General features: G+C 37.6%; 1 long non-coding RNA gene across 1 annotated transcript in view; it reads left to right on the top strand.

Moving 5' to 3' along the window:
* Positions 1-23,891, top strand: part of LOC118852703 — an 82,367-nt gene that overhangs the window by 20,494 nt on the left and 37,982 nt on the right. The window contains exon 2 of the long non-coding RNA XR_005010621.1: positions 18,765-18,897. This is a non-coding gene — a long non-coding RNA (uncharacterized LOC118852703). The remainder of the gene's footprint in view (positions 1-18,764; positions 18,898-23,891) is intronic.

Below are 23,891 nucleotides of genomic sequence, written 5' to 3'. Positions count from 1 at the left end.
CCATTTCCTTCTCCAGTGACTCACCTTTTATCTGAATTCCCCACTATGACCTGTCCATCTTAAGTAACCCTACATGGCATAGCTCATAGTTTCACTAAGCTACCATAAAAATACTATTATAAATATTTTAAAATATATAAGACCTTTAATTCTGTCTTTGACCTCCTTGTGCTATATAGCCATTGGTGGTATCATTGAATGAAAAAGTATGAGCCATTTAGAGGCAGCTAGGTAGCACAGTGTATAGAAAGCTGGATCTGGAGTCAGGAAGACCTGAATTGAAATCTGGTCTCAAATAATTGGGGACTTTGTTATCCTAGGCAAGTTACTTAACCTCCATGTGCCTCAGTTTTCCCATCTATAAATAAGGATAATAATAGCACCTACCTCCCAGAGTTGTTGTGAGGATCAAATGAGATGATAATTTTAAAGCACTTAGTAGAGTGCCTGGCACATAGTAAGGATCATATAAATGTTACTATTACTATTGTTATTATCTCTTAAATTTCCATTTTTTTCTCCTAATCAGATCTATCCACAGCTCTACCAACAGTGTATTGGTGTTCATGGCTTCCCACATCCTCTATAATATTGATTATTTCTGCCCTTTATCAACTTTGTCAATTTGCTAGGTATGAGGCAAAATCTCAATCTTATTCCAATTTGCATTCATGATGTGGACTTTTTCCATACACTTCTTGATCATTTATATCTTACTTTTCAAAAACTGTTTATATTACTTGTTGACTTACTGAAATACAACTCTTGGTCCCACATATTTGTATCAATTCACTATATATCTCAGATATCAATCAGCAATCGCTTATAAAACATACAATCTGTGTCAGGTACTGTGCTCAGTAATAAATAATAAAAAAGTAATAAATAAAAATAAAAGCAAAAATTATCCCATCCCTCAAAGAGCTTAGATTCTAATGGGAAAGAGAATGTGTACATGCATAAGTATATATGAGACCCATACAAAACATCTATAAGCTAAGCTTGGAGGGGAAGGAACTAGTGGCCAGTAAAAAATGGGGACAGGGGACCAGGAAACATCTTCCATGGAAGGTTGCATGTGAGCTGAGGCTTGAAGGAAGTAAGTGATTCTAAAGAGCAGAAGTGAAGAAGGTAAGAGCAAGAGCCAACATAAGGACACAGAGTTTGAAGATGAAGTATCATGTGTAAGTATAGCAAGCAGGACATTATGACTGAACCACAGAACGTATGAAGGAGGATAATGTCTAAGAAGACTAGAAAGATTTGAGAAAGCCAAGAAATGTAGAGCTTTAAATATCAAAAAAATGAGTTTAACTATTTAATCTGAGGACTAATAGGAAGCTACTGAAATTTATTGAGGCGAGAAAGGTATCTCTAAGCCTGATCTGTGCTTTAGGGAGATCACCTTGGTAGCTGAATTATAGTGGGGAAAGACTTGAAACAGAGGGACCAATTAAAATGACATCACAATAGTCTAAGCAAGAGATGGAGAAGGCCTAAACTGGGGTAGACAAAAGAAAAAGACATATATAAAAGAAATGTTGTATAGCCTAAAGAGTCAATAATTGACTAAATATGTAAGGTGAGTTATAGTTAAAAGTTGAGTATGATAAGGTTGTGAACCTGGTTGGTGGGAAAGGTGGTGGTACCCTTGACAATAATAGAGAAGTTCAAAAGATATCAGATCTTAATCAGAGAGATATGACGTGAAGACTTTTTCTAATCAAGAAACCATTACTTTCTCATTCCAACCTGGGCCTGTTTATGACTGATAGTTGGATGGGGTAAGAAATATAAGATGCTACCCTGCAGTGATAATGGGCAGAATCTTGGGTGAATCTATAGACTATTCATTCTTCTCATTGCCTTCTTTCTAATGATTTTGATTTCATTCCTCCTCTCCTTGATATATTTAACCAATATCTAAGTGTCATTCTAATTTTTTTACATTTGACATATTCAATCAATCACCAAGTTGTGCTTCCTTTCTTCAAAATGTTTCCCAGTTTCACCCCTTCCTTTTTATCCCAACTGTCAATATCTAAGTCCAGTACCTCATTACATCACTCTTGAATTATATTACAGCTTCTTCATTGGTCTCTCCCCTTCTACTATTGCATGACCACTCTTCAATTTACCCTGCACACAGAAGCCCAGTCAGTCTTTCTAATACATGGCTTTCACTAGGCTTACTAAAAGATTACATAATAAACACCTATTGCTGTCTGGATCCAGTCCAAAATAGTCTTGAAAGTCAAGGCCTTCAATTGACTAGCTTCAACTTACCCATCCAACTTTACCTCTCCTTATTCCTCAACAAGAAACCTCTTCTCTAGTCAGGACTTGGGCTAGTTATCTCTCTGAGCCTGCTTCAAGGAGTGGTTGTAACTATATGCAGTGTTTAAACTATAGGCAAATGTGAATTGTTAATATTAGGCTGGGAGATCTACCTGTAGCTAATACATTCCAATTTCAGAATTTAATTCAAGACTAACATCGTGCAAGATGGTATAAGAATTACAAGAGAAATTTAAACAATAGCCTCAATCCTCCAGGACCTTATAGTATCATTGGGGAATTAGGATATTTACACATAAAATAGTTCATACACGTTGCCTTGTTCTGATTGATTACAAAAAATGGATGATAAAAAAGAGAACAACGTATTTGATGATTATAATAATGTCTGAATGCAACCATTACTGAAAGAGATTCAAACTCTACTGTGTAGTCATCATTCCAAAATAAAAAGATGAAACAGCACACTTCTCTCAGTGAAGAGTAGGGAAACTACGAGTGTAGAATTGGGTACACAATTTTACAGGTGTGCTTGCCTTATCAGTTTATTTGGCTTAACAATTTTTCCTTGTCAGGAGGGAGGATTTAGTAGAGGGGAATGGGATGGGATATATGAACATGGTGTAAAAAAAGGGTACTAATAAAATATACTTAATGAGTTCTATAATTAATAGAAGCTATAGAAATTAACTAGCAAGATGAGTGTCATCTGTCATGGTCAAGGGAGAAAAGTAAGACTTGAACAAGCCCTGGAAAGGGAAGCTGTGAAATGATATGGCTTTCCACGAAAACTAAGTGAAAGCAGATTAGGGAAAGGGTAAAGATGGAATTTCACTAAGTCTATAGCCAATTTTTGTGGTCTTTTGCCTGATTTTCCTTTCAGCCTGGGCCACTTGGGGCCGGTACTGATTTTCATGGTTCCCTTGAACCTCCACCTCCCCACAGGGTAGGGGAGACATCTCTGATCAAAGACAAGTCCCAGGCTGCTGTAAAATCTCACAACCACCCTTAAAGAAATCTAATTTGGGTATAGCTATAAAGACAATAAGAAGCACATTGAAACCATGGTAAAATAACCTCCAACATAATATGCTTCTGTTAAAAAAGAATGTGGATATATATACATATATTGTGTGCATGTATGCATGTGTGTATGTATGTATACATACATACCTACAAGGCCTCTAAGCAATAGCCAATGCCAAGGTGACTTACTCTCAGGAAACAAAAGACCCTAGTATCAACCCCCCTTTCCATTTCAGGGTACTGATGCATTTGAACAAGGCACTAAATCCCACTTATTTATACCAAGGTGATTTAAATATCAGCTAACTTCCAATGTTACTGCCAGAGTGATTTTAAATACCAGTCCACCCAGGCCATTAGTGCCAAGATGATTTAACTAATTCTGCCTCTGATCACAGACTCATAACTTGAGTTTCAGAAATACAACACTAGGGGGAGGAAATCAGGATCTGTCTAGGCTTTAAGAAATAAATGGACCTTGTCTAGTCTTTTGGTTGCTGAGAAAATCATCAAAATACTGTTCACATTTTCCTCATACTGCTTCCGTTAAATTATCAAGAAAATTCATTGCCTTTTGTCTTTAGACCCGGATTCCTTTGATTTCGCTTTCACTGGAGTAGCTTTGTACGTGCATTCTGAGGTTGTAAGGAATTATGAATGGGTGTGGGAGCGTGGGGGGGGGGGTGGGAGAGATAGCATCCATTCACCAATTCTAGGACCATCATAAGACATGCTAAAAGCCATCATAGGGCCATCAGGCCTCTACCAGAAAAGTTAGGAAACCATATGCTGTCTACTTATGTGGAAACTCTGAGTTGAATTTTAATACAGTTACTGATTGACATTTGCCAGCATCACAGGCAAAATACAGAGGATGGGAAGAAAATTAAATTTAGTCATGCAATTTAATAAGTATTTATTAATCCATTAGACTGTGAGCTCTTCAAGGGCAGGCACTGTCTTCTGTCTTTCTTTGTATCCCTAGTGTTTAGTTAGCACTTTCTGGCACACAGGAGGCACTTAATGGATGCTGACTGATTTATAAGTAGCTATTCTATGTCAAGTATTGGAGCAAGTGCTGAGGGTACAAAAACTAAAGTGAGAGCCCCTGGCATTTTGCTTGGAAGAACAACATACAAAGCAGATACAGAAGTTAGGAGGGAAAGTGTTGTAGGTATAGACCATAGATTGTGCAGGGATAAGAGAAATGAAATGTTATGTACAGGAAACATCAAATCAGCTCATTTGTCTTGAACAGAGCACTTGAGAGGTAAAATCAGCTTAGAAAGCTAAACAGGAGATTTTATTATGCATAGTAAAGACTAAAGAATGGGTCCAAGAGAAGCACACTGGAAATCCCAGCTAAATGATCCTATAATTTCCATTTATACTTGGCTTTCTAAATGTCTGATGATAGTTCTTTGGAGTAGCTGTTCTGTTAGGTCCAGACATGGAAGTTTTCAGGGTTAAATTGCTAACATAATATTTATCTTTGGTTCAGATTTGGCTTTCCCATTCAGTGGTCTGAGGTTTTTGCCTAACACATGCTTCAATTGTAAATTTACCACCCTGCTAGCAGGAGATGTTATGTACTTTCTAGTATATGAGCAAAAAGAACTCTCCCTTCCCTCATCCCCAACTTTTTAAACACATTATTTCTTAAACAGTCAATCTGTATGATTTATGGATTTCAATAATTCCAGTTTTTTTTTTCTTTCTGAAGTATCAACTATCTTTTAGTCAATTTAATTTAATAAACATTCATTTAGTGCCTACTAAGCTCCAAGCACTACACAAAATGCTGACGTTACAAAAACAAAAACACAACAACCCCTATTTTCAAGGACCTTATATTGTTTCAGGAGGATACAACCTGTACACAATTAATCTATCAGTCAACACGTATTAAGTACCTACTCTGTGCCAGGCGCTGCGTTAGGTGTTAGGGAATACAAAAATAAAAATGAAATCGCCTGTGCCATCAAAGAGTTTACATTCTATAGGGGGAGACTTAGGACAACATGGATGTGCTTAAGTATATACAGATTAAATGCTAATTAAGTATAAGCTAGTTAAATACAAGATAAATCAGGCAAGAGACCAATAGCAACTGGGGGCTTGGGAAGAGGGAGGAAAGGCAAGGCTTCATGTAAAAGGTTTCAGGAGTGATCTTGAGCTCAATCAGGAAGAAAATACAAAGTACCTACTAATTAGTACAAAGCAATTTCAAAATAAAGTGCTAATGATTGGGGAAACCAGAAAGACAACTTTCATATAATAATATCATAGTTATAAAGCTAGAAGGGAACTTAAGAGTCCAATTTATCCCATCTTTTTCAGATGAAGAAAACTGAGGCACAAAAAGGAAGTGGCCTCAAGCTGTGCTTTGAAGGAGGCTAGAGATTCTAAGAGGTAGAGGGAAAAGTATATACAGACATGGAGGAACACTTCTGAAAAGGCTAAAAAAATCACTTGAAAAATATCTTTAAATTGGCTATGAATATATTGTCTCAGTTGAACTGTACAATGTCCTAGCTTACGCAGATGATTTAGCCACAGTGGCAGACCTCCCAGTCTCTCTGAGTAAAATGCTAGAGAACATGAATGATGTGGGCACTTGGGCAGGCTTACATTCTAAGGGGACCAAATGTGTGTCCTTATTAATGGATGAATGAAGAAGAGGGTACTCTCTACTCAATTCCAGGTGCAAAATCAAGGAATTTTTATGACATCCAATGAAAATACCTGTTCTTAACTGGAATTCCTTGAGGTACCACACTGTAAATTCTGTAGGGGATGAAATAACTAATATGACCACATTTAGGTATACAGTAAACGTTTTACATTGCCCTGAATTTTATTCCATCTTAAAAATAGTGTGGTCATCAAGACTGTCCTCAACACAGTGGATAGGTCTTGAGTCAGGAAGATTTGAATTCAAATCTAGCATCAGACTCTTATTAGCTCTGTGACCCAGGACAAAACTGAACCTCTTTTTGACTGTTTCCTCATGTGCAAAATGGAGACAGGAATAGTACCTACCACCCAAGGTTGTTGTGAGGAGCAAAATAAATAATTGTAAAATGCTTAGCATTGTGCCTGGCATGTCCTATATAAATTTTAGCTATCATTATTATCGATACAATCAAAAAGGATGCCAAGAAATGGTTACCTCCCCCATCAAGTCTCTGTACCTCACTTACAAAATGAGATGAATGCTTTACCTTTAGTTACAGAGGCAAATACTGACAAGTACCTCATTGAGTAAGGCTTATGGCATAAATCAATCTGGGTTGGCTTTCTCTTAATGCTAGAGTGAAGAATAGAATCAAAGGTGATCCTCAGCCAGAAGACTTTGCCATTTGCTAAAATAGCTTTCAGGGGAATGAGTTTGGAAAGGAGAGTGAAGTAGCATCAAACATTTGGCTCTGACTCTAGGTAGCGTCCCAGCAACTATCCGTAAAAAATCCCAACAAAATAGAGAACTAATGGTGATCTCCTGCCCCTGTGATGACTTGATGGTCCCCTAGTAACAGAAGGAATGGAGAGGAAATCGAAATAAGGCACTGAAACACTTTTTTAAACAACAGCTTGTCTGCAAATCTAATCAGGACAAAGTTTATTATCACCTCTATGGCTAGGGTCTCCAGTTTTGTTTTGTTTTTTTTATGAGGGAAGGATCCTTTACCCAGTTTACAAATTGGTACTTTCTTCACATAGCCAGACTGGATTATATCTCATTGAATGAGGACAAGAGATTTGACTCAGGAGGGAAGCATTGTCAGAAGTATGGGGCATCAAGCAAAACACACCCACATGTCCTTTATCACTATGGCCTCCAATTGAATAGGACTGCTATTTTAAATAGATTGATCAAAGCCACTAAAGTGCCAGAAAGATCTAAACTACAATTAACAATTCTAGAGCTTGGGGAAGTTTTACATCCAGATTTAGTAATTTTGAACAATAAAAACTATACTGCCACTATCATAAATACGGGAGGGGAGGGACAAAGCCAACATGGCAGAGTAGAGGCATCAACCCAGCCAGACTCTCCCAACATTCTGTTCGAAACAGTTTTAAGATAATGCATCAAATCAAATTCTGGAGGAACAAAGCTAACAAAAGGTTGGGGTGAGACATTTTTCCAATCCAAGACAACTTAAGAGGTTTGCAAAAAAGGTCTATGACATCAGGGAGGGGGCTAGCCCAGAGGATATAGAGCAATAACACCAGCTATGTGACTTGGAGGTGGCTGCGACAATAGAAGCAGCTCCAGAAATTCTCAGCCCAGGAGACATTAAGGGGGTCAGATGGTGGGTCAGAAGGAGACTACAACAGACCCTAAGGATGATACTGGGTACAAGACCAGGAACTGTTTGGGGAACTGTATTACCCATACAGAGTTCTGGGTTGCAGTTCCAGGGTAGATAGAACCCCATGAGGTCAGGCACAAGAGAGCAGAGTCCTGGTTACAATTCTAGGGCAGAAAGGAGCACTAGTACTTGCAGCTGCTATTCTAAGGCAAAGAGGAAAACTACTACTTGTGGCTTCAGGGGAGCAGACGCCCTTCCCAGGTAAAGACTAGAGCACAAACCAGGGAAGCAGTGATCACACCTCTCCCACAATAACACCACCTTGGAAGCACCAAAAACTTGCAGACCTCCAGAACTAGCTCTGAAAACAGCAGCAAAAAAACTTGAAACATGAGACAATTCCACCCCCACCATTCCCATACCAGGTAATCAAAGCCCAACTTTAACATAAAGCTCAAAGTCAAGAAATAGGCTGAGGAAATGAGCGAGAGAGAGAGAGAAAGAGAGAGACCTTGACCATGAAAAGCTACTATGGGGACAGGGAAAATCAAGACACAACTCAAAATAAGACAACAATGTGAAAATACCTACAAGCAAATCATGAAAGGGGAAAAAAATGAAAATTGGACACAAGCCCAACAGGAATTCTTGGAAGAGTTTAAAGAAAGAGATGAGAATGATAGAGGAAAACAGAGAAATAAAAATTATGCAAAAAAGTTACACAAAAAAAATTATGAAAAGAGAATTAACCACTTAGAAAAAAAAAAGAAAGAAAAGAAAGGTGCAAAAAACACTGAAGAAAATAACACTTTAAAAAGCAGCAATGGCCAAATGGAAAAGGGCATACAAAAACTCACTGAAGAAAATAATTTCTTAAAAACTAGAATTGGACAAGGTGAAACTAATGACTCCATGAGACATCAAGAAATAACCAAAAAATGAAAAAATAGGAAGAAACTGTGAACCATTTTATGGGAAAAACAACTGAGTTGCAAAAGAGATTGCGGAGAGATAATTTAAGAATTATTGGACTATTTGAAAACCATGATTGAAGAAGGAGCTTAGACACAGTTTTTCAAAAAATGATAAAAGAGAATTGCTCTGATATCTCAGAACTAAAGGGTAAAATAGAAACTAAAAGAATCCACCAATCCCCTTTGGAAAGAGATACTAAAATGAAAGCTCTCAAAATTATTACAACCCAATTCCAAAGCTCCCAGATCAAGGAGAAAATATCGCAGGCAGCCAGAAAGAAACCATTCAAATATCTGGGAGCCACAGTGAGGATGATACAAGATTTAGCAGTTTTTATACTAATGGAGCTGAGGGCTTGGAATATGATACTCTAGAAGGCAAAGAAGCTAAGATTAAAACCAAGAATAGCCTAATCAGCAAAAACTAGAATAATCCTTTTGGGGGGTGGGAAGGAGAGATGGTCATTTAATGAAATAAAGGGACTTTAAGCATTCCAGATGAAAAGACCAGAGTTGAATAGAAAATCTGCCTTTCAAACACAAGACTCAAGAGAAGTATAAAAAGATAAACATGAAAAGAATCATAAGGGATTCTATAAGGTTAAACTATTTACATTCCTATTTGGGAAGATGATATATACAACTCCTAACATCTTTATAATTATTTGGGAAGTTAGAAAGACTCTACATAGACAGAGGACACAGGTGTGAATCAATTACATTGGAATGAATAGTGAATAGTGATGAAGGTGAGACAGAGGTGAGACATTTTGCACTGGCAGAAGGGAAAAGGAAGAAGAAGAATGGGGAAAATTATCTCACATCAAAGAGGCATACAAGGAAGAGTTTTTACAGTGGGGGGCGAAATGGGGGTTGACCAATGCTTGAACCTCATCGTCATCAAAAATGGTTCAGAGAGAAGAATATATGTAGATATGTGTGTGTCTCTGTGTGTGTGTGAACACAGACACACACACAGACACATACCTATCTACTCAGATGAGTATAGAAATCTGTTTTTCCCAACAGGGAAGTAGGAGGGGAAGGGGATAAAAGAAAGGGGTATGGGGAATGATAAAAGAGTGGATGGATTAGAGAGGCAGTGGTTAGAAATAAAATGGACTTTTGTGGAAGGACAGGATAAAAAGAGAAAAGAATAAAAAGAACAAAATAGGATGGAAGGAAATACACAGTAATCATTAACTATGAATGTGAATGAGATGAAGTCACCTATAAAACAGAAGCAGGAAGAAAAATGGATTAGAGACCAGAATCCAACAATACATTTGTAATAGTAATTAAGGTGGGACTTTTTGCTTTTCTTCTCTTAAGTACCTTTAATGATTCTGGCCTTTGTTTGAATGGGGCAGATAAAGTGGGATCTTTTTGTTTTGGTTATTTCTCAGCACAGAGACAACTGGGAGTCACTTGTATATGAGGTGATAGTGGGGATGGGGAACTATCCCACACCCAGCCTGGGTGAGGTCAGAGCCCTCAGGGCTATGAACAGGATTTAATTGAGGACAGCCTGATGTTTGACTTTTGGGGCCCACTCATGGAAGAAGTGTTGAGACTCTGGGAAAGCTACAAACTGCCCCCCAGCTTTGCAACACAGATGTTGGTACTGGTAACTATGTATTGTGATTTGACTCAGACAAGGTCTGTCTGTTGACGTTTGTAATTTGTTTGTATTTGCTCTGAAGTTTAGGATGCTGGATTTTTCCCCTGAATTCAGTCAATGATACTTGTATGTTGGTTTGAAATAAGATTGTTAACCCCTTAAAGTTACTTTCCTTAATAAAGCAGATCAAAGAACCTGTGTTGGCAGCTTTCTGGGTGCTGGATGTTAGTGGATCTTATACCCCACAGCAGCCACTAGCAAGATTGCTAAAACAACATTGTTTACAAGAAATACGCTTAAAAGAGAGACATATCCAGAGTTAAAATAATGGATTGGAACAGAATCTATCAAACTTCAGCTCAGGAATCAAAAAATACAGGGGGAGCCATCAGGATCTCAGACAAATCAAAAGCAAAAATAAACCTAATTAAAAGAGATAAGCTGAGAAAGTACATTTTGCTAAAAGGTACCATAGACAATGAAGTAATATTAATTCTAAACATGAATGCACCTAACAGGAAAGCATCCAAATTCTTAAAGGAAAATTTAAAAGAGCTACAAGAGGAAACAGACTGTAAAACTATATTGGGGGGCGGGGGGTATGGAGGAGCCAAGATGGTAGCTGAAAAACAGGGACTCAGTTAAGCTCTCCCCCAAATCTCTCCAAATACCTGTAAAAAATGTCTCTAACAAATTCTAGAGCTACAGGACTCAGGGAAGCTGGTCTGCAGTCCAGCACTGCCTGGATGATCGCTGGGAAGGGTCTATCACACCATACTGGGAGCAGAGCACCGCCCAGCACAGACCAGGCCAGGAATGAACAGGCTATGAATAGATCGGGCAAAGCAGGCCTTAGGGCCATGAATCACTGAGCTGTGGCAGTTACCAGACTTCTCAACCCACAAACAGCAAAGATAACTTAGCAGGTCAGGGGGAAAACTGCTGGATCTTGGTGAGAGAAGTACACAGTGTGGCCCCAGCCCCGGGGTAGTGGAGGTGCTCCAGAGCTCCAGCTGTGGCTGCTTCCAGCCCCAGGCCCACCTGGTGAGAGGAATCAAGTGGTGGATCACAACAGGAGTGCTGGAAGGGTTTTGCCGGCACAGAGGCAAGGTTCTCTTGCTTTGCCCTGCTTGGGTCTAGATCACAATCCTGGTTGGTGGTTCTTGGGGGAGGAGAAGCGCTGCTGTAACAGAGCTTGCTGTGTAGAAGTAGCTCTGAAAACAGCAGTGCAAGGCCCCTGAAGGTTGGGACAAAGCACTTGCCACTCTGAAGGCAGTAACAGCCTGACAAAAAGCTCAAGGATCAAGTGGTTGAGCAGGAATGTGAACAGGCAGTGAAAAAGGAATCAGACTCAGACTATAGAATCATTTTTTGGTGACAAAGATCAAAACATACAGCCAGAAGAAGGCAACAAAGTCAAAGAGCCCACATCAAAAGCCTCCAAGAAAAATACGAATTGGTCTCAGGTCACGGAAGAGCTCAAAAAGGATTTGGGAAAGCAAGTAAGAGAAGTAGAGGAAAAATTGGGAAGAGAAATGACAGTGATGCAAGAAAATCATGAAAAACAAGTCAACAACTTGCTAAAGGAGACCCCAAAAATACTGAGGAAAATAACACCTTAAAAAATAGACTAACTCAAATGGCAAAAGAGCTCCAAAAACCCAATGAGGAGAAGAATGCCTTAAAAGGCAGAACTAACCAAATGGAAAAGGAAGTCCAAAAGACCATTGAAGAAAATACTACCTTAAAAATTAAAATAGAGCAAGTGGAAGCCAGTAACTTTATAAGAAATCAAGAAATTATTAAACAGAACCAAAAGAATGAAAAAGTAGAAGACAATGTGAAATATCTCATTGGAAAAACCACTGACCTGGAAAATAGATCCAGGAGAGATAATTTAAAAATTAGTGGACTACCTGAAAGCCATGATCAAAAAGAGAGCCTAGACATCATCTTTCAAGAAATTATCAAGAAAAAACTGCCCTGATATTCTAGAACCAGAGAGTTAAATAGAAATCGAAAGAATCCACCAATCACCTCTTGAAAAAGATCCCAAAAAGAAAACTCCTAGGAATACTGTAGCCAAATTCCAGAGTTCCCAGGTCAAGGAGAAAATACTGCAAGCAGCCAGAAAGAAATGATTCAAGCATTGTGGAAATATAATCATGATAATACAAGATATAGAAGCTTCTACATTAAGGGATCAAAGGGCTTGGAATATGATATTCTGGAGGTCAAAGGAACTAGGATTAAAACCAAGAATCACCTACCCAGCAAAACTGAGTATAATACTCCAGGGCAAAGTATGGATTTTCAATAAAATAGAGGACTTTCAAGCATTCTCAATGAAAAGACCAGAGCTGAATAGAAAATTTGACTGTCAAATACAAGAATCAAGAGAAGCATGAAAAAATAAACAAGAGAGAGAAATCATAAGGGACTTATAAAGTGGAACTGTTTTGTTTACATTTCTACATGGAAAGATGATATTTGTAACTCATTGGACCTTTCTCAGTATTAGGGTAGTTGAAGGGGATATACATATACATAGACAGAGGGCGCAGGGTGAGTTGAATATGAAAAGATGATATCTAAAAAATAAAATTAAGGGGTGAGAGAGGAATATATTGGGAGAAGGAGAAAAAGAGAGATAGAATGGGGTAAACTGTATCATATAAAAGTGGCAAGAAAAAGCTGTTGTAATGGAAGAGAAGGGGGGTAGGTGAAAGAGAGTGAGTGAATCTTGCTCTCATCAGATTTGGCTTAAGAAGGGAATAACATACACATTCAACTGGGTATCTTACCCTACAGGAAAGTAGAGGGGAAGGGGATAAGAGGAGGGGATGATAGAAGGGAGGGCAGATTTGGGGAGGAGGTAGTCAAAGGCAAACACTTTTGAAAAGGGACAGGGTCAAGGGAGAAAATTGAATAAAGGGGGACAGGATAAGATGAAGGGAAATATAGTTAGTCTTTCACAACATGACTATTATAGAAGTGTTTTGCATAATGATACATGTGTGACCTATGTTGAATTGCTTGCCTTCTCAAGGAGGTTGGGTGCGGAGGGAGGAAGGGAGAAAATTTGGAACTCAAAGTTCTAAAAACAAATTTTTTTAAAAAAAAAGTTGTTTTTACATGCAACTGGGAAATAAGATATACAGGAATTAGGGCATAGAAATCTATCTTTCCCTACAAGAAAGTAAGGGGAAAGGGGATGGGGGGGAGTGGAGTGACAGAAGGGAGGGCAGACTGGGGAAAGAAGCAATCAGAATATATGCCAACTTAGGGTGAGGGAAGGGTAGAAATGGGGAGAAAATTTGTAACTCAAAATCTTGTGGAAATCAATGTTGAAAACTAAATAATATTAAATAATAAAACAATTTAAAAGCTTTTTAAAAACTATATTAGTGGGGGACCTCAACTTTCCTCTCTCAGAACTAAATAAATATAACCATAAAATAAATAAGAAAGAAGTTAAAGAGATGAAAAGAATTTTAGAAAAGTTAGATATGATAAACTTGTGGAGGAAAAAAATAAATGGGACTAGAAAGGAGTATACCTTTTCATCATCTGTACATGGCACCTTCACAAAAATTGACCATAAAAACCTCACAAACAAATGCAGAAAAGCAGAAATATTAAAAGCACCCTTTTCAGACCATAATGAAATTTTAAAAAACATGTTCAGTAAAGGGCCTGGGAAGAATAGGTTAAAATTTTTTGTTATTGTTCTTATTTGTCCTTCATTCTTGAAGAGGACCATGACATCAGGGAGGTGTTGCCACGACATGCAAGTGAATTGGATTTAAGTGAGGGAGGGCTGTGTAAAGTTACTGGTCTCACTTCCTCCTCCAGAGCCATCTGGGTCCAGTTTCTTTTTTTTTCTTTATTTTAAACAAATATAAAATAAGAAAAGAAAAAAGAAACACACTTAAATACTAAAACTAAAATAATAACAAAATAAGAAAAGAAAAGAAAAAAACATTGCCATGTCCACAGCAGAATGTGAGAGAATATTCAAAATATATAGCAATAAATGTTCATTTCAAGAAAGCCTATATAATAAATACTACATATTCTGTTGAGAGCTGTCCATCTTTTCTTTGCTTCCTTGTAAGTTTTCTTATGTTCTCTGCTGTGCACTTTTTACTTTGCTCTTTTTTTACCTTTCCTCCCACCCCCAGAAGGTTACAATTAAGTGTAGATACATAGAGAAATATAGATATATACATACGCATATGCACATATATGTATGTATACATATATGACACATACACACAAAAATATACATAAACCCACATACACCAATACATACATACACTTACATATGCAAATACTTAGATATCAATAATCATAATCATATATAAACATATACAGTCATAAAAATCTGTGTAAGACAGTACTATACTTATTTATATCCTGTTTCTCTGAAGATGGATAATCACTTCCTTCATAAGTTGAAGTCTTTCCATATTTTTCCAGGTCCACCAGCTCATTTCCTACACCACAGCAACATTCTCACCTCATACTATCTAGTTGTGTTAAGTAGTCCAAAACAACATTGATAAATATGGCTGACAATTACTATAGTTTATTTTTCTCCTTTGATGAAATCTATTTTAGCCTTAACTTTATACAAGATCAGGATTACCACCCCTGCTCCTTTTTCACTAACAAATTCTACTCCCGATTTTTATTTTACATTTGTGCCTTTCTCCTATTTCCTATCCTTCCTGACTCCTCTATTTTACTTCTACCCGCTACTCCCCTCATATTACTTAACCTACTCCTCAAAAATCTCTCCCTTATCCTCTCATTCACAATAATCTAAACACATTTCCCTCCCTATCCCCTTAGCATTTTCTTTCTGAATTTAGAAGACTTTTATACTCTTCTAGATATTTATGTACTGTTCCCTCTTGAACCCATTCCCAAGGAAAGTAGGTTTCCAGAACTAGCAGCCCTCCTGCCCAAACAAATTCCTCAGTGTCAGTTCTTCCTCTCACACCTCACTTGCCATAATTACTCTCTTTTAGCTGTTCCTAAATGGTTCTACTTTTTAAAGTCATATCATAATCAGGTCTCCCCCAATCTTTTTTACAAACTACACAATTACTAATAACAATTTTAGACATACATTTTCCATTTTCCATACATAAAAGGTAAACAGTCTGTTCTTATTAAGTCCTCGGTAATTAGTCTTTGACATATTTCTCTTGGCTCTTGTATGTCAGATCCTCTATTAAGTTCAAGGTTTTGTCTTGTTTTGTTTTTTACACAGTCCTGAAAGTCTGGCAATTCATTAAATATACATTTTTTTCCATTCAAGATGATGCTTAGCTTTGCTGGGTACTATATTTTTGGCCACAACCCCAGTTCTTTTGCTCTTTGACATATAGTATTTCAAGACCTGAAGTCTTTTAGTGTCATTGCTGCTAGGTCTTGTGTGATTCTAATTATGGAACTGTCATATTTAAATTGTTTTTTTTTCTTGTTGCTCATAATATTTCACCCTTGAGGTGGCGGGGGGGTTCAGAATTTGACTATGATATTCCTGTGAGCTTGCCTTGTAGGATCTCTTTCAGGTGGTGATTGGTGGATTTTTTTCTATTTCTACTCTCCCTCTTGCTCTAAGGCTTCAGAACAATTTTCTTTAACTATTTCTTGTATTATTGCAACAAGATTCTTTTTTTATCACAATTTTCAGGTAGTCTGATTATTCTTGTTTTCTCTTCTTGCTCTGTTCTCCAGATCAGTTATTTTTCTTCTGAGATGTTTCACATTCTCTTCTATTTTTTTCATTCTTTATATTTTGTTTTATTATTTTTCTGGTCCCTTATAACTTCACTGATTTCTCCTTGCCCAATTCTGATTTTCAAGGACTCATTTTCTTCCTTAAAATTCTGGATCTCCTCTTCTAATTGCTCGACTTTCCTTTCATTGTCTTCTTGTTTTTCTTGGATTTTTCTTATTGGGTTGATTTTTTTAAAGTTTTTCCTCAGTCTCTCTCATTTGATTTTTAAAAGTCTTTTTAAAGTTCTTCTATGAATTTGGGAGGGGGGTGGGGCAAGTGACCATTTGATGTTACTCTTTGGGATAGAAGGGGGTGTCTTTGCTTAGTATCCTCCTCTGAAGACAAACTCCAGTCTTCTCTATTCCCATAGTAACTTTCTTTGGTTCTTTCTCCTTTGCCAGCTACTCATTTTTTTTAAATTTGTAGCAACTTATTTTTTGTAATCTCCTCTAGTCCTGGGTATGGGAGATGGTGCCTCTGGCCTCAGATCCTCCTTCACTTCTCTCCTCTGGCCTGGAACTGAAACCAAGACCTTCAGCCTCATGGAAGTGCCCATAGCCAGTTACATCCCTACCACACTGCTTCTTTTTTTTTTCCCAAGGGAAAAGACAAAGTTTATTAGGGATTCACCATAATGGGTTGTCTTAAGAAATCCCATCCTTTGTGATGCCTTTTTTCACAAGCGGGCCAGATTCGAGCTGGATTGAATCTGAGAGCCTTCATGGAGGCAAGATGAGACTTATATACACAAAGACTGTGGGAGGGATTGAGGGGTGGTCTGGGGTGACTAGAGGAGGGGTTTAGGGAAGGTCTTGAGGAGGAGCCCGATGGGACTAGGATGAGGTCAGACTCCAGAAACCAAGAGAAGGGGATTAAGGGTGGGAAGTAGCTGAAGGCATGGATATTGATAGTATCAAGGGTGGGAAGTAGTTGGACTATAAAGGGCAAGTCTAGGTAGATAGCCTCAGGCCAAGGCCAGATCAAGTGGGAAGATTCAAGGAGAGTTCAAGGGGGTTCCCAGAGACTGTACTCCAGGTTCAAGGGGGTTCCCAGAGACTGCACCACACTGCTTCTGCACTCACTGGGTACGTACACCATGGTTCCTCCTCACCTTAAGTCATATCTCCACAGCACAGCTAGGTCTGGAATTCCTTGTCATCAGAGGTTCCCTCAGTCTTCCGTGGTGCAGATGCCCAACTCCCCTCACTGTCCTGGGAGTAAAAGTTCCTGTGGTAACATATATATAACCATGCAAAAAAAAAAAAAACTATGTAACAAGACACCTACAACATCAGTGAAAAGTTGTCTCAGAGAGAATAGATATATAGATATAGATACAGATACAGATACAGATACAGATACAGATACAGATATCTCAAAACCCATTGGCATGGGACTTTCTCATCACTGGTAGAGATCAAGGCCCCTTGACTGCATAAGGAGAAGGATGGAATTTAAGAATAGGATAGAGGAAAGTCTTTTCAGTCTTTTCAGGGCTTCAGTCTTTTGGGGTTCTACAGTCACTGTTGGCAGTTTCTGTCTTCCAGCTTCAAGAGAGAATATGGCTCTGAAGAGAAGCTGATATGAGAGGAGTTAACAGTCTCTGTAATGTCCCTATCACCCCCTTGCTACACTAGAGACTTCAAGGAATTTTTTCTTGGGTGAGATACGGGAATCTCTCTGAGCTACTAATTGCAGAGTTCTTTTATTCTGTATTGTAGAGTGTGTGTGTGTGTGTGTGTGTACTCCTTTTTTTTCCTCTTTTATAGCATCTGCAAGAGTTTATTGGGAGAATGAGGCATTTACATATAGCCTATAGCATTTAAACATTTAATTTTATATTTTTACAAATTTAGTTCTCAAGATACTCATGTATACTTCCCCTCACTTTTGTTATCAACTTGGATACATGAGTTTCTTTTCTAATTATTGTATGTTCATTGTGAAACTGGTATTTGGTGGGAAGGGAATCAAGTCTTGGATTTAAAGCTTGGGGTCCTCCTTTCCCATCTAGATCAACTAAGAGAATAAGTAAGAAATAGTGATCAGAAGTTTAGCTTGAATCTGAAAACCACATTCCCTAGACTAATAATATTCAAGAGAGCAGCTAGATATAATTCTAACCTGGTACCCTCTGTCTCTGAGGACAGCAGAATGGCCAAGTTTCTCACCCCAACCTCCTGCTTCCCCTCTTGGCAGAAAATAAAGTCTCCCTTGGAGAAAGGTGGAGAAAGAAGAGACTAACAATGCCTATTCTGCCTTTCTTCAAGCTACATGACGACACCTCCATGTTACACATGGGGGACAGCCCACCCTATACATATATTTCTATTTTTATATATATTCACATATTTTATTATTACCAGGTATCTGACCATTATCTTTGTTGAACTATTATATGACAAAAATACCTGTAAGTTTATGCATTTGAAACATTAACTGAATGAAAATAAAATATCTAACTCTCTAGAACAGGCAAAAATTCAAGTATACTGAATCTCTAGAAGTAAGCATACCTCTATTTCTGTCTAAGCCAACAGATTGTTTCCTAATATACATAAGTCATTCAACAAGTCTGACCAGGATCTTATGTCCTCCTATGCACCAAAATAAACAACTGTTTGCAAACTTACTCTAAATGACAGTATGCCAAGCCAATGTTTACTTGCACAGTGCTGGCACATAATAAGCACTTAATAACTGCTTTCTAGTTGATTGATCGCTTTCCATTGTAGGCAAAGCAGCATTTGTCGTTCATGGAGTTGCCATTCACCAACCTGGAAGTGGCCTTCATCTTGCTGGCTTTTTTTGTCTTCTCCCTATTCACTCTGGCTTCCATCTACAGTGATCCGGAGGACAGAAATGCAGGTAAATAGGCCAATTATCAAGTAAAAACCGAACTATGTGACCTCTCAATCACTTTCTTTGACTGAGGAGCTCATCTGCGAATAGTTCATAAGCTTTGACTGTGAGAGGTACAACACTAAGTGCTTAAGATTCAAAGAAACATTAAAAAACAACAAAACGAAAATAGTCCCTGCCTTCAAGAAACTCACATCCTAATGGGGGAGATAGCATGCCAAAAAACAAACAAACTGTGTAACAAGTACTACGGCATCAATGAAAAGTTGTCTCAGAGAGAACATACTAGCAGTGAGAACTGGGGAGGCTGAAGAGGGACACAGTAACAGGGAAAGTCATCGTCCTATAGAAGGTAGGACTTGAGGAGAATGCTGAAGAAAGCCAACAGTCAAAAGACAGTGGGGAATGCATTCCAGGCCTAGAGGATAGCCAGTGCAACAGCACAGAATCAGGAGACTGTATTCCGTTCAAGGAAAATTAAGGAGACCAATGTCACTAGATTGTAGAACATATGGAAGGGAGTAAAGTCTAAGCCTGGAAAAATAGGGAAAAGGAGCCAGGTTGTGAAGAGCTATTAAAAGCCTAACAGAAGATGTAATATTTGATGCTGGAGGTATCACTGGAGTTTATTGATAGGGGGTTAGGGAGAAAGGGGTTAGGGAGGAGGAGTAACATGCTCAAACCTTACTTTAAGAAAACCCACTTTGGCACCTGAATTGTTAGGTTTCTTTTCAGCCTGTCCTAATGCACAAGGGGGTGGCAGAAATCATCTCTGTGAAGTTACATTCCAACCAGATGTTGCAGTTCTTAGGTCCTGAACCAAATTCAAATCTTTATGGTTTTGCTTTCATTTTATGCTTGGCATAACACAATTTCTTCTTTCAATGCTATCCCAGGATGACAGAATTTGGAGGAAAAAAAAAACCCAACTCTCACTGTTTTTATACAGCTTAAAAAGAAAACATTTTTCCAAATTAAAGCAAATAGATAGAAAAAATTCATCAAGTTTACATAAAATACTCACAAAAAAAGAAGAAAAGATGGACTAAATCAACTTTGGATTGGGTAAAACCAGACCACTTGAAAAGTATTTAGAACTGTTTTGTAAACCTGGATACAACTAGTTTTTTCTTGGTACCAATAAAAGAAATTTGTTAGCAATAGAAGAACTTAATTTTTATACTGTTCATTCTATGTACTTTCATACAATTTAGGGTCCAAAGACTTTTATAAAACATTGATGATACATCAAGGAAAAACAAAGTACAATGAGTACAAACCAAAAGATGTTTGTAGAGAAGTCGTTGTCATAGAAATTAGCTATATTTGTACATATAATATTTTTACTCTCTTTGATCTCTTTTGGGTAGGAATATAGTTGTGATATCCCTGGGTTAAAGGGTATAAATAGTTGAGCATCTCTGGAGGCATCATTCCAAATTGTTTTTCAGAATGGTTGGACTAATTCTCCGCTCTTGTGATCCTGAACCCTAAAAACTGCCCTTGCCTCACTGAGCCTCAGTTTCTTCACCTGTAAAAGGAGGAAGTTGGACTAAATCACACCTAGGTCACCTCCATTTTTAAATCCTATGATTCAACACCAATACTTGGTCCTTCAGAAAGGGTCCTTATTATTCTCCCTGACTAAAAGAGAACTGCCCTCTTGACACAGAATATACAACCCTGAAAGATCCTGAAAAAAAAAATAGCACCAGAAAACCATAGATTCTACTTCAATCTTGGTATAACTGGCAAATGTCAAAAAGAAAAGCCTTGTAGATAAGTCCAAGTAATCTAAGCTCAGAAAACTTGGATTTATTGACCCAAAAAAGTTAACAGGCCTTTTCACCCTGTATTCATCATGGAGGTAATAGTCATGATATTATGAACTTTTAGGACTTGTAAGTTCCTTAGGGATGTAGCCCAACCTTTTCATTCACATCTGAGCCCTAGAAAGGTTAAATTACTTGCCAAAGATCATATAGGTAAGAGATTTGATAAAGGTCAGGTAGGAATTAGAACTCAAATCTCTTAACTCTCCCTTGTTTTCCTTCTACTGCCCGACAGTTGCTTATCTAATTATAAACTAAAATGATAAGCATCAAAGCCCAGATTATACCAATCCTGGAAAGTTATACTTTTCATTCTTGTTGTAATTTCCCTTGTTTTATAGCTAGTTTTTTTCAGACCTTGATAATCATTCAATTCAACAGTCCACTGGGCATTCATTAAGCACCCACAAAGTTCTAGGTGCTACAAGGTGCTAGTGACATAAACTGTTGTTTTCTTTTGTTTTTTAATGCAGTACTTGCCTTCAAAGAGCTAATAATATTCTATCTTGGAGTATAACATAGGCACACATTTGTATGATACAAAGGACATTGAGAGATTCATCAAGGAAGGAAGATAGACAGAGATAGAAGAAGAGAATGATCAAGCTCTCCTGATTATGTATCATTCAGCAGAAATTGCTTTATCAGTGGGTAATTTTGTGGTAAGTCAGCGACCATACCAGGAAACAAATGATGGCCCACACATTAACTTTATATCTCAGACAATAATTTATTAGAAAAATATTAAAGTCAGTAGCTCTCACAAGGACATAGAGCACATAATTGCTAAGCCCCTGGGAACTTTCGGTGTGAAGTATGTTCCTCCAAGCACAAAGCAGTTCTTGGACCTGCTGCTAATCCCACTAGCATAAGTATAAAAAGTTGGTAGGCAGCCTAGGAAGAAAGCAGCCCAAGAGTAAAAGCTTTTGAAGCATTTTCATGTATAGTAGTCTTGCCTTCTTATATGGATTATAACATTCTTAGTAGTTTTCCCCACTTCCAAGGCCTGTCCTGTGTAGGACTCAGGTGTCAGAGACCAGGCTTAAATTTAATTTTAAAGTAATTCTTTGTTTTCATCAACTTTGAGACTCTTTTTAAGAAATCATTCTCACCTTCTTACTAGCCAAAGACAGCATAGACTAGAAAGCCACCATAGGGGTCCATTTCTTTGGTGAATAAGTAGGATCTCTGTTCCCCCACCTTAAGAATGCAAGGTCAATGATTAGTAAAAGATGTTTAGTCATTCAGTCATTTCTGACTCTTTGTGACCTCATGGACTATACCATGGGGAAGTTTGTCCAAGTTCATGTTAATTACTTCTATAACACTATCTATCCATCTCATCCTCTGCTATCCCCTTTTCCTTCCACTTTCAATCTTTCCCAACATCAGCATCACGTAGCCGACGTATTTAAACTTCAGCATCAGTAATAACCTTCCAGCTAGTAGCCTGAATTAATTTCTTTTAAGGACTGACTAATTTAATCTCCTTGCTGTTCAAATCTCCCTCAAAAGTTTTCTCCTTCACCACAATTTGAAAGTGTTGATTCTGTGGCACTCAGCTTTCCTCATAGTCCAACTCTCACAGCCAAACATTGCTACTGGAAAAAACACAGATTTGACTATTCAGACCTTTATTGGCAAGGGGATGTCTCTGCTTTTTAGTGTGCTATCCAGAATTCTCATAGCTTTCCTTCCAAGGAGCAAGTGTCTTTTAATTTAAGGGCTGCAGTCACTAGCTGCAGTGATATTTGAGCCCAAGAATATAAAAGCTAACACTGCTTCCATTTCTTCTTTTTCTATTTGCCAGGAAGCTATAGCACCAGTTGCCAAGATCTTAGTTTTGGGGGTTTGTTTTTTTTTTATGTTAAGCTTCAAGCCAGCTTTTATTTTATTTATTTTATTCTGAACTTAAGAAATAAAACAAGTATTTCCATAACATAGTTGAATAGGGGGGAAAAAGGTGATTGTACATGAAACTGCAAATTTTTATGTACTATTTCCTATTCCTTATAAATATATAATAAATATCATATAACTTTTTTCTTTTATTTTTACCTTTTTCTTTCTTCCCCCCTCCCCACCCTAGAGATAGCTACCATTAGACATAAATACATAGATACATAGATAGATAGATAGATAGATAGATGTGTGTATATAGATATAGATAATATGTATGTTTGTAAAACCATTCTAAACATGCTTCTTCTATTCATCAGTTCTTTCTCTGGATGCAGATAGCATCTTCCTTCATATGTCTTTTGTAGTTATTTTGGATATTTATAACAGTAAAAATAACTTAGTCATTCAAAGTGGCTCTTAGAACAATATTATTGTTACCATGTACAACATTGTCTTGGTTCTGCTTATTTCACTTTTCCTTATTTTGTGCAAGTCTATCCATGTTTTTCTAAGATCACCAAGCTCATCATTTCATATTGCTCAATAATATTCCATCACAATCACATACTGCACTTTGTTCAGCCATTCCCTAATTGACACAATATCCAGGTCTTTACCACCACAAAGAGCTGCTCTAAATATCTTAGAACATAGAGGTTCTTTTCCTTTTTCCCTGATCATTTTGGGAAACAGACCTAGTAGTGGTACTTCTGGGTCAAAGGCTATAGGCAGTTTAATAACTCTTGGGGGGAATTCCAGATTGCTCTTCAAAATGGCTGGATCAGTTCACGCTTCCACCAACAGTGAATTTGTGTCCCAATTTTTCCACAACCTCTCCAACATTTGTTGCTTTCTTCTTCCCTCATTTTAGTCAATCAGATAGGTGTAAAATTATATCTCAAGGCTATTTCAATTTGCATTTCTCTAATCAATAATGATTTAGAGCATTTTCTCATATAAGTACAAATTGTTTTAATTTCTTCCTCAGAAAACTACCTGTTTATATCCTTTGACCATTTATCAATTGGGGAACAACTCGTATTCTTATAGATTTGAAAAAGTTCTATTTCAGATATGAGAGCTTTATCTGAGAATATGTCTATAAAAATTTCTCCCCAATTTTCTGCTTTCCTTCTGATCTTGACTACATTTGTTTAATTTGTACAAAAGCTTTTAAATTTAGTATAATTGAAATTATCCATTTTATACTTCACACTACTCTCTATCTCTTGTTTATTCAAAAGTTGTTCACTTATCCATAAATCT

This window comes from Trichosurus vulpecula, chromosome 6, assembly GCF_011100635.1.
Source record: "Trichosurus vulpecula isolate mTriVul1 chromosome 6, mTriVul1.pri, whole genome shotgun sequence".
NCBI lineage: Eukaryota > Metazoa > Chordata > Mammalia > Diprotodontia > Phalangeridae > Trichosurus > Trichosurus vulpecula.
This window is presented reverse-complemented; position numbering and strand designations above follow the sequence as displayed.